Here is a 12,363-nt window from a genome sequence, read left to right on the forward strand (position 1 = left end):
ATATACTTCAGAGATTTATTTAAGAATGACATACAGTATACTCCCGAGTATCTGGTACCCGACTATCCGTCTTCCGTACTATTCAGCCTAGTTTTCATACATCATAATTAATTGAAGAAGGCAAGGTATTGATAGCGAGCATCGGCTACAATCCTCCTACATGTCGTGTACAAAATACAAGTTGTGACAGAAAAAGAACAGCATTTTGCTTGTTGTTCATTGTTTCGTTGGTGTGTAACAGACCTCAATTGTTGCTGCTGTTCCTGATTATAACTGCACAGTACGTACAAGATTCATAAATTGTTCTTGGGGTATGTTTAATATTTTTTTAAGTATACACAGAGAAGTGTACAGAATTCATATTAAAATTTAAAAAGTTTATATCCTTTAACTTACTTTTTCTCTAATAATTCTTGTAATGCTGTATATAAACATAAATAAACTACCAGTACAGAGCCTTCTATTTTAACTCAACACATTACTGGCAGTTGCTTCCATGTTTTACAGGTCCGTGGTCGCTTTCACATTCTATTTGAATTTCAGATGAATGGAGGATTTAGTACTCAGTAAGAAGTGAGAAAATACATATTATAACAGTGAGTTTTGGTACAAAAACTTTGCCTTCTGGTATTGATTGGCAAGGAAATGAGTTCATAGAACTCCAGCTTTTTTGTTATTTGATCTGTCCTTCTACCACATTAGGCCAGATACTTGGGAGTATATTGTATATAGTTTATTACCTTAAAAATGCAGCTTTTGATTTTTGTTTCTTCTCACATTTGTATCCAGTTAGCTGATTTTTAAGCATTTCTAATATATTTATATCTTTTATATAATTTAGCTAAAGATAACAGATTTGCATTTACAGAACGTTCTTGAGTACCCAGTTAGCGACTATTCGGCTCCCATACTATCCAGCCTAGTTTATCGTAATTAAGTTAATGTTACAGAATTTATATTAAAATGTAAACAGTTTATATCCGTTATAATGTTAACAGATTATAACTTTACAGAATAAAAATCTCGAGTTGTTTCATAGCAAATTTGGTTACATTTAGTGCCAATTTCATCAGAGTCAGAAACAATGACTGCTTGTCACACTAAAGCATAACAGTAGCTCCTCGATTGGTGATAGCATCAAGGCTTTTATAAACTCTCGTCAGATTCTGGAATTTTCTAGAAAAGAGTAGAAATTTCGTAATGCTAAATCACTAAGCATACTGTCAAAATGCTTTCAATTTATATAATTCATAACAATATGCATTTATTTTGCATCAGTAAAATCTTTATTATATTGCTTCAAATTTTTCCAGTTGTCTAAATAAAACTTGCTGAAACTAAAAATATTTAGAAAATTATTTTTGAAACTCAAATATTGAAAGAAACTAGAGCAAAAATGATTAGGTTCCAAACAAAAGAAAACAACTCTCCTACTCTGTTTTCTTGTAAATTATAACTTGGTGAGCAATAATTTAAATTCTTAAAAATCATTCATTAAACATCTATTGACACATTTTTTTTTTTTTTTTTTAGATTATGCTTTTGCAATTTCTTTTATGAATCTAGTAATAATGTGACAAGTCATTGAAAACATCAGCATGAATAAAAATGTTTACTTATGTCCAAATAACCTTAAAGATTTAAAGATTCGATCATCAAGATGGTTGCATTATGCATAATAGAACTTGGTGTTATCCTAAGGTCTCCAAGTAAGCCAGGGACTGCTAAAATTTGTAAGTACCTATTGTTCGTTTCGGTATTCTGAGACGACCACTTTTCGACGATTCTATCTCACTAAGGGATGACGCGTGGAAGGATGTGTGCATTTCCGGATTTTACTTTATTGTTAAATGTAAACGTCTTCCTCTCTCCTCTCAACCCTATCTTACAGAATTAAACCTAACCTAACGCATGCGCAAAAACGCGGAAGGTTTTAGAATTTGGTGGCAAACAAAAATGGCTGTTTATAAAAATAAAAATCACTAATTGCAGTAGTATCAAACTGCCAATTAAAATTTCCATTACATCTGGAATAAACCTTTAACGTATATTGTAGTGCAGTGCCAACGGTAAATTTCAGCAATGCAGCCTTGTTCAAATAAAAAAAAAAATTCCCTTCATTTTTTTAAAAATGAAATAAAAAGAGCAAAATGAAGCGGAGTAGAAATAAGCTCCAACGGACGGAAACAGAGGGATAATTAAATAAGTAAATAATTTCAAATAGAGAAATTCAGGAAATTTATTATATAAAAAATATTTAAAAAACGATGTCATTAAATTAGAAATATCTTTTAAGCCAAAGATTAAAAAGAATTGATACTGAAGGGAATAAATTTTGCAAAATCATTTCCATAAATCATTGATTTCCGTTTTTTGTAGCGCGAGTTTTTTTTTTTTTTTTTCTCTAGAATCAATCTTATTATTTAGGTCCGACAGAAAAACATCGGGTTCTCAAATGACTCATATTTAGCAATCACCAGTAATTAGAAAAGCACTGGTTTTTGGCCATCTCAAAATCAACTATCTCGAAGCTAGATGTTTCTTTTCCCCCGAAAATCCGGTTTAAATTGGTTTAGAATGATCACGTGATTTCGCAGTCGTCTTTAGAAAAGTGACGGCTTTTTTCATCTGAAAATCTCTGAATCTTTCATCTAAAATCGTTCAGACTTCAAATCTTTTTTTTTTTTTTTCCAGCTAGAAAAATTGCAAATTAAAAAAATTATATATATTCAGAAATCGGGTCACAATTTTTTCGACTCTGCTCTTTAATGGGCAGACAGGAGAATCGGGTACATGGCGGACATTTGAGCCAAGTTGTAACTTTTTTGGTGATAAATCGTCAATGTGACAACTTTCTTTATCATTTTCTAATAACTCTAAAAGCGAAAAATTGATACCTGAGAAGCGATAAATCGACAATTTTCTGCCTGTGCATTTTGTGAGTTCAAAAATCCCAAACCAAATCATCATTTCTCACATGATGAAAAAAAAGAGAGAGAGAGAGAATTTTTTTTTAGAAAAAAGACTTTATTTAAAATTAAACTAAAAGTTTAAAAAAATCATAGAGATATTTTTGTCTTTGCAATAACTTGCGAAAATATTCCCGATTTAAAATAATTTTTATATCATGCTGAAATTTAAAAAGCTTTTATTGATACCAGCTTAGTTACTGCGAAATTCTTTGGTCTATATTTAATTAAATTTTTTTAAATATATGTTACAACAATATTTACATTGTTGTGAAGGAAATCCAAATCGTTTTCATTATCGCTACTTTATTCTGGCGTTTTTCTCCTATTGTCGATGATGAAGTTATGAAAATTCAACCTATTTTTCCATATTAAATTAATTTATATTTAAAGATGCTTTTAATAAAAATTTTTTAATAATATGACAATTCTAGTTGACGTTTAACTTCAGTAGCAAGCAGTGATGAATTAAAAAAAAAAAAAAATTCGCATTTTTAAACGTTTTTATGTTGTTTTTTTTCTTTTTGTTTGGCGTTTTGCTTTTTTTATTGGTCCATTGATTTAAAAAAATGAAATTCCTATTGAATAATCTTCTGTTCTATTGCGTAAATCATGAAACATATTCTGTAATACTTCCAAAACTTCAATATTGGATGAATCTTCTTTTTATCCTTATATTTTTTACGAACGTATTTCGATTCAGAAAACATGTTACTGGACTGGTTAGTTAAAATTCTCAATCTCTTCCATTTCAAAACTAACCTCGAAATTTTAGTGAAATAAATAGAAAAGTTAAAGAAGTATAACGCAATAAAACTCATAAATCTTCTAAAATAGTATAAGTTATCCTATTTTAGTTATTCTAATCTTAATAGTTATATGACTATTAAAATTTGAAATTTAAAAATGCTTTGCTGTAATAGCTATTAAGACCAGGTTACCTAAGAAAGATTCAATTAAGATTTGATGTAATCTATAATTATGGAGAACCAGCTGGTCGCCGAAGACAACTTTTTAGAATAAAAGAAGTTGAATGATTCGTTCTATTAAAGTAAACACATGCAAGCTTAGGGAGAATATGTTATCAAAAGCCTTTCAGTTTTTACTTAAATTTCTTTTATTTTTATTGTCTACCAGCTGTTATCCGGCGCGTTCCTGTCGCAGAATAAATAATTTTGGAAGTATCATTTGAAATAGCTGTCTTGTTTAGACAGCTATTTCAAATGATACTTCCAAAAGAAAATAAATAGCATTCTTTCTATCATTAGAAATGATAGAAAGAATGCTATTTATTTTCTTGTTGATAATGAATACATTTATTGAAAGGAGAAGTATAAATAATATTTATTCTATTTTTTTTTAACTTTATTATTTAAGTGCTTTAGGGTAGACAATATATTTTGTTTTTCCCGTTTCCAGCAAAAACAAATGAATTTCTTGGCTGTCTGACTTGTGAACATACAACTGGCCATGTGAAAAACATGGACTTTCTAGGTTCAATCCTTGCTTGAAGTGATTGGCCTTGCGTCTTGTTGATGATCATCGAGAATGCAAGTCCAATGAGAAACTGCAGTCGTTTGATATCAAAAGGCATGTCAGTGGGAAAGTGTGTCGTGGAATGAGCACATCTCCATTCTACTTTCCATTGAGAATAGTTGCCTCGATTCTTCCTGCATGTTGGTCTTGATTCTGATGCGCGTGATCGGTTAATACGAAAACGTTGTCTTTCTATTCTTCCCCGGGGGCTGTGGTGGCCTGTTGGTAAGGTCTCGGCTTGTTAACCGGAGGATTGGGGGTCTGTTGCACGATAAATCCGTCAGGGCCAATCGTCCTCCCGTTGGTGGTGTGGTGTGGAGAGGGGGGTGCCAGCTCAGGTGTCTTCCTCGTCATCTGACCGTGGTTCAAAATGACGAGGTCCGTCCCAAAATAGCCCTAATGTTGCTTTAAAAACGGGACGTTAATATAACTAAACTAAACTATTCTTTCCGCATGTTGATCTTGAGATTCTGAAACACGTGAATTTGCAATTCTTAAAGATCTGCTTCATTGTTCACTTGTTGTTCCTCGTTTATTTGAGAATCTTGAATTCGCTCTTGCTACGTTGGCAGATCTAATAAGTGGCGAACATTTGGGAGACATTTTTTGACGAAACAATCAACACGATTTACGCTTATATAACCGAAATATCGTTTGTCGATTCAATGAATAAACAGAAAAATTGCTGTTTGCACTGGAAAATTTACCTTGATATAACTTACTTTGATATAATTATATATATATAACTTACCTTGATGTATCGATAATAATAATACTTTTTGGTATGTGTGAAATAAACTCTGAATAATATGTGCAGTTCGAGGCAGTCAAAATATTTGGCCCGTTGAATGACAATGTCTTGAGTAGACGTCTATTCGTTAACGAAAAGAGAAAAAAATTAGCGCTTGCACTAAATATTTTCGATGATAATAATTTTATTTTGTTTGATATATGTGCGATTGACATATGCCGTCAATTGTTGATTTTTAAATAATATTGAATAATAGAAACGTATGAAACAATTTTTTTGTAAATTTTAATGCATTCAAAATAAGTGCTAATAATCGTATGCTAATGTTCGTATTTTATGTACGGCAGCTCATAAATACGGTAACCCATAAATACGAACAAACAAAAATTCATTTCCATTTATTAGATACTAGCCGCCTTTGGCGACCAGCCGGTTCGCCAATCTTAATGCTCGTTAAAATTTTAATAATTAAATATTTTATGTAATTCCTACTTTAATAGCTTCTTCATCAAATATTTTAAAGCTTCAAATTTTGATAGTCATGTAATTCACTCATAATATTATAAAGGCCTTCAGTCATAACGTAATATTATCTCTCTCATTTTCTGTTAGCTCCCGTAGAATTTATGCTTTAAATTAAAGTGGAAAGAATTAATCTGCAATTAATATCATACTATATTTTACTGAAACAAAGCATTTTTTTATAATATTATTACTGATAATAGAGTCCCTGAGCGTTTAAACTTTATGGGCACTAAAGAATATCTTTCTTAATTTATATAATATCTCAAGAATTTGTCAACAAAAATTTCTCAGATTCATCATGAACAGATCGATTCATTAACAATGTTTAATTTTAAATGCATCAAACACTAAGAAAATAAAATGAATCGTTTAAAATAATCGGTCGAAAACAGGTTTAAAAAAAACTACTTAAAAAACGATGTACTTAAAACTATAAGCATATACAAAAAATATATAACTAACATAAATACATTTTACTTACAAAAGCATGCAACTAACCTAAAAATAATTTAAATCGTCCGTTGGTTGTCATGCCAACAATCAGAACAATGCGCATGCGTGGATTTTCTTCGCCAGTTACGTTAACGCAAATGCGTAAATTTTTCTACGCCAGTTGGGGTAACGCGATGCAGATTAGACATTTTTAATTTCCTTTATTCTGTGTTATTTTAATTCAAAAGTACTTCAGAATGAATCTGAAACATGGATTAATTAACAATGTTTAATTTTAAATGCATAAAACATTAAGAAAATAAACAGAATCGTTTGAAATAATCCGTCGAAAAATTTTAACCCTAGCCTCATGACTGTTGGGAGAAAAAAACAACTGATGCCTTACTTATTTGGCGGTGGGGAAAATGGAAGATTTTTTTGGCGGGAAAGTTAGTTTTTAATTAATAATTAAAATTCTAATTAAAATTTCAAAAAAAGGGACCCCAGGTGCACATTCCCGACCTCTAAGGTATACATGTACCAAATTTGATAGCTGTATGTCAAATGACCTGGCCTGTAGAGCGCCAACACACACACACATTGAGCTTTATTATAAGTATAGATGGTAAATGTACTATGTCTATAATCTTCGCGCATTGCAAGTAATACGTTCGCAACGTGTTATTACAATCGTATGAACGGTACGGCAACCCATAAAATACGATCATTTTTATTATATGTTACATTTCGTGCTTTATATTTATTTTTCAGTGATGGCGTTAATTTTTCCTCCAGTCCATGTACCTCAACTTTGTCATGACAAGCCGTGACTTACAAGGCCTTAGATAAACAAAAAATGTTCTTCATATTTTGAGCAAAAATATTTTTCAATCTATTCACTGGTAAACAGAAAACAATTTAGAAGGAGTCTTGTCATATTTTTAATTTTTGTTTAATTTTAAATTTCTATATTTTATAATTGGAATACTTAAAATATCGTCCTGCTTGAAATTAGAAAGGGGAAAAAAATAAGAAAAAGAAAAAAAAAATGTTTTTCAATAAATAAATAAATAATGGACAAAAGAAAAAAAAAATCATGAATTTTAAATCTCAGTTATCGTTTCTTTATTTTAATTTTGACTTAAATTATTATTAAGTCTAAAAATAACCAATTTTAAAGAATATTTAAATATTTTTTGCTCTAAAACTGAACATAAGCAGTTCCGTTAAATTACTTAAAATATAAATATATTTCCTAAAAAAAAGTTTGAAAGAAAGGAACAATTTTGGTTTGTGTATTGGATTTTTTTTTTTTTTTTTTTTTTTTTTGTACGTCCCTGTAATACAGATTTAAACAAATCGATTCTTGGATGATGATAATAGTGTTTACTATCGATTGTAAACAATTCTTCACAGTTATAAATATATTAATAATAATTCCAATAGTACTTCTTCATCAATATTAATAATTGTACCAATTTTTTTTTATTTTATTTTCTTATTTTAATTTTTTTTGTGTGTCATTTGTTAAATTGTGTTCTGAAATGCATACTAGCAAAATATCAAGTTTTTATGCTGTTCTATTGTTTCATACTTTTATTTTGAGCTTATTTTTGTTTGCATAAATGAAATTTTGTAATCGATATTTTTTTAGCTGTCTTCTGGACATATTAGACTTTTGAAATATCATACAGTTTTGTGCTTTCACTAACAATATATTAATATTTTAAATAATGCATCAATTTTAACTAAATTTTGGTTCCATATCAGAAGCGCCATCTGGTAGTAAATGAGGAAAAAAATGATTATATTAAAAATAAAAAATAATGACTATAAAATTTTTTAAACACGCTTTAATTAGTGTACTAATTACTAAAAAATAGTTTAGACTAGAAAAAAGTAATAATAATAGTAGAAAGAGTTTTTTTTAATCAAAATTCCTGAAGTCAGTGTAAAAGAAAAAGGGAAAAAAAATTTACTAAAATCAAAATAAAAACGTAACAGCTCGATATGCTGAAAACAATGCTGTAAAGAAATTAATCGATAATGTATACCTTAAGAAAAAAATTCCTAAACAATAAGAAGTTATTTTATATTTAAAAGGTTAAAGTATTTCTATAGTAAGTAAATGTTTGAAATATTTCTATCAGCACCTTTTGACATCCCCATTTTTTATTAAATTTTTTTTTAGAATTTTATCATTAAAAATTCCTTTTCTTTGAACTATGCGGTATTTGCAAAGCATAATAATATTTGACTCTTGCTCCTTAAAACTGAAGCAATTAACAATTCCATTTTTAAAAAAATAAAATTTCATACTAAAAATCGTGATTTTTAAAAATTTATTCGCAATATTTTTTTATAACAAAAATAAATTTAGTGAATTATGAAACTTTAAAAAAGTTTGCATACATTGAAACTTTGCGAACCCTCCAAATCGAAATGGGCGAAGTATACCGCCCCAGGTAATAGTGTAGAGATATTTTAGTCGCCTTGCATGATGACGTCACGTATCGAGTTCTGGCATTACCATGGCAACGGTAAAATTTTGTTTCTGACTTCAGTTCCCCTGCCCGTCTCTTAATAGCTCAGGGTTATTGCAGACGGCGCCGAAGCAGATGTCGGCTTGTTTATCAATTAAAAACAAACAAAAGGAACAACAAATTAAAGTTTTGCAGACACGTGCAGATATTTATTTACTTTTTAATATATTGACGGGAGATTTGATTTGAAATGAGGTGAAGAGGAGGGAAGGATAGTGTTTTCAATTGCCGATGTGAAATGGAATGCGAGGATATTCTAAATGCAGAATAATTTGCATGGTTTTATTTGATTTAGCATAAAAGAATTTTATCCGCACATGCAAGTAAGGATTAATTTGCTCACTGATAAAAAGAGATAAATTAATTAGTAAATCCTTAATGATAATGCTTTCTATATTTCCCCATTGAGGATTATTATTTTACAGAGTTAAGGTTCATGCTATTTAGTAAAAATAATATTTAAAAAAAAAAAAGGCATGTAAGAATTAAAATAAAGGTTCCACCGAGATTTGAACTCGGATCGCTGGATTCAGAGTCCAGAGTGCTAACCATTACACCATGGAACCTCTCTTCCCATGCCGGGAATCGAACCCGGGCCGCCTGGGTGAAAGCCAGGAATCCTAACCACTAGACCACATGGGAGGTGCTGGTAAAATGCCACTTTCCTGTTCTGCAGGAGTTTTGAAATTCCATTTTCCTCTGAAAGATTATAAGATATTTTCAGAAACGGAAAGTTAATTAAAAAAAAAAAATCCTCGCTCCTTATTCTTTTGAAAAGATGCTCATTTTATGATAGTTATTCAACAATTTTAATGGGATATTTGAAAGCAAAAATCAGTTCCTTATTTACTATTAGTTGCAGTATTAATTAGCGGGCTTTCAAAAACTTTTTTTTTTTTTCATTTATTCTCTAATAAATATACTACTTGTTATATTTATTAGAGAATATATTTCGTACATTAGTTAGAGAATAATATTTGGTATATAAATATATGTTATTAATATACGAAAAAACATAAAAATTTGCGATTTTATATGTTTTCTTTTTTTTGTAATTAATTTCCGGGATGAGATTAATTAATTAAGTACTAGAAAACAGAATGGGCATTTTTGGCGACTTTTTTCAGACCGATTGATACCAAAATTCTATCCATGATGCATTTGTAGTCCAAAAATCATATATCAAATTGCATATATTTAAGTTTCACATGATTGTTAATAAAGTGTTGACTTAGAGACATCAATTGCTTTACGCATTAGGTTCATCCGACTAGGGGATACCACAGAAATGAAAATGAGGAGCTTCCGGTATGGTTGTTGATTCTCGCCACCTTGGTGGGTACAGAAATGGCTTGAGTTGGTTTCCTCCTATCGATGACGGGACGTACTTCCCAAAGGAAGTATTGTACCGTGACTGGTAATGGCCCTTAGGACTCAACCACAGTTCCTGCCAGTATTGCTGTCTCAGCGGTCCGGTCATTCAGTTTTTTTCCGTGTGCCTCCTGGCTGGTTGGAGTAGTCAATTTATGATTACGGATTTGGTTCCAAATTTTATAAGTATTTGCATTTAGATGTTGAAAGTATGTATCATATTTTATCAATCTAGTTCTCTTAGTTTCGTATTGATCATGTTAGCTAATAATCGCATAGCCGAAAAGAACCAACTGGATTTCTTTCAAAATTTGATAGAAGTTTACGAATTTGATGTAAAAATAACATACCAAATTTCAAAGTATTTTTGAGTTATGATGTTCAGATATAATTTCAAAAATGTGCTTTTCTAACTTAGGAAGTTCTGAAACGGGGAGATTATTCTAAATTTTTTTATAAGTGTTTTTGGCTTTAACCCATAGTTAAAACCATGCTTAGGAAATATACCTTTAAATGCAAGTAATAGTGTTAGTTTTACAGTTAAGTAGGGCGCCACAATAATAAGGCTTTTATCTATTAAGCCTATCGTTTATTTTTAGATCGTCAACACCTTAAAGTGAATTTTGAAATGCAATGTGTGTTTAATTCTAACTGCAAATACATTATTAAGCATATTGTTGAATTATTGAACTTAAAAATATTGCCAAAATCATTTTTTTAAATATGATTCAAACCTTTCATTGTTTTTAAAAAAATCCTAAACGGAGGAAAATCTATGCGCTTCTTTGATTTTATTTTGAAATATTTTATTAAAATACTCTCCGAATGTATATATACACTGAAATAAGTATTTTGTTTACTTATTGTCGATTGGATTGCACTATACTGTGCTTCATGGAATGCAGCTATTTTGGTATTCCAACGTTCGAAGAATTTAAAAAAAAAATCCAATTATATTCAATACTTCAAATCCTTTTTTTGAGAAACGTTTCTAATTCTTTCATTATTTCATATTGTTACGAAATTTCCGAGGGTTCGTTTGGATAGTGGCGGTTATATGGTGTGAAGAACGCTCAATCAAAAGACGGTAGTAGAAAATAAAACAACGACGTTTATTTACACGAAGACACACAGGACAGCACAAAGACGACACTATATACAGCACAGAAGACGATTATCTTCAGCCGAGACGTGCAGCATACAACAGTATACACAGCAGCTCTACTCCGTCGCTGCTCCGCTAGTCACTGGAAGACGAGTTCTTCACCGTCGCTTCCGACTACTCTTCGACTCCACTGGTTCTCAACCCAGTTCACCACTGGTTCACCCTACTCTGCTCTGCTCTGCCGCTTCCGACTTCTTCTAGAAGCCTCTCAGGCAATCAGGAACGTTCGAGGCGTAACTCCGTTCCTACTGGACGGTTAGGGAAAATTCTCCATGTTTCGGGTATAATCTATTTTGGCGCCAAAGTCGCCAAATTCGTCACCAAGCTCTGGGACCTCCTATGGAACCCACTATGCTGGGAAGCCGCATCACAGATTCGTAACAATATCATTTATTGAAATCCTTTTGTCAACCTCAACATCTGTCTCTTTATTCTATGGCATAATGCATTCTGTATGGGTTGCATATTCTAGGATAGAAAATCTAAGCCTCTCCCCCTCTGTTTTAATGTTCTAGCTATCAGGTTCTATTTTGGTGCATTTAAATTTGTAACAGCATCTCCAAGTTCATTCTCTTTGAAAAGCCTGCATACTTGCAACATGCCTCTATATGTGCTCCAAGCAGTGGGATACATTTCCTATGAAATAAAAAGAAATTCATAGATTCAACAAATTTTACTTATTATATTTCCAATGCTTCTTATGAGACTATTGATGAAAACGCCACGATATTTTTTATTTTACCAATTTTTATATATAAACTTGTTTACATCATTATATTCAAATTTTAAAATCTACATTTGTAAAAAAAAAAAAAAAAAAAAAAAAAAAAAAACTTGTTTTATCTCTACTTTCAATAAGTATACACTTTTTGTATTTTGAGTTCACTGACGATTCATTTCATGACAATAGCAAGATTTCAGTTATAAACCGTTCTCATTTTATTGGACTTCTACTGTATCTATTACACTTTTGAGAATCATAACATATTTATTTTAAGGCAATATATTACTCTACGTGTCATTTCTATTTTTTTTTTAACTGTATATGAATTAATGTTCACGAGGCTTATA

The 12,363-nt window shown here is 30.7% G+C and overlaps 2 non-coding genes across 2 annotated transcripts; both read right to left on the reverse strand.

The window, feature by feature from the left end:
• Positions 1 to 9,250: 9,250 nt before the first annotated feature.
• Trnaq-cug (transfer RNA glutamine (anticodon CUG)) lies at positions 9,251 to 9,322 on the reverse strand. Its single transcript has one exon. It is a non-coding gene; the product is annotated as a tRNA-Gln (tRNA).
• A 4-nt stretch (positions 9,323 to 9,326) lies between these two features.
• On the reverse strand, positions 9,327 to 9,398 carry Trnae-uuc (transfer RNA glutamic acid (anticodon UUC)). The gene has a single exon. It is a non-coding gene; the product is annotated as a tRNA-Glu (tRNA).
• Between the last annotated feature and the right edge of the window lie 2,965 nt (positions 9,399 to 12,363).

Source organism: Argiope bruennichi, chromosome 7, assembly GCF_947563725.1.
Source record: "Argiope bruennichi chromosome 7, qqArgBrue1.1, whole genome shotgun sequence".
NCBI lineage: Eukaryota > Metazoa > Arthropoda > Arachnida > Araneae > Araneidae > Argiope > Argiope bruennichi.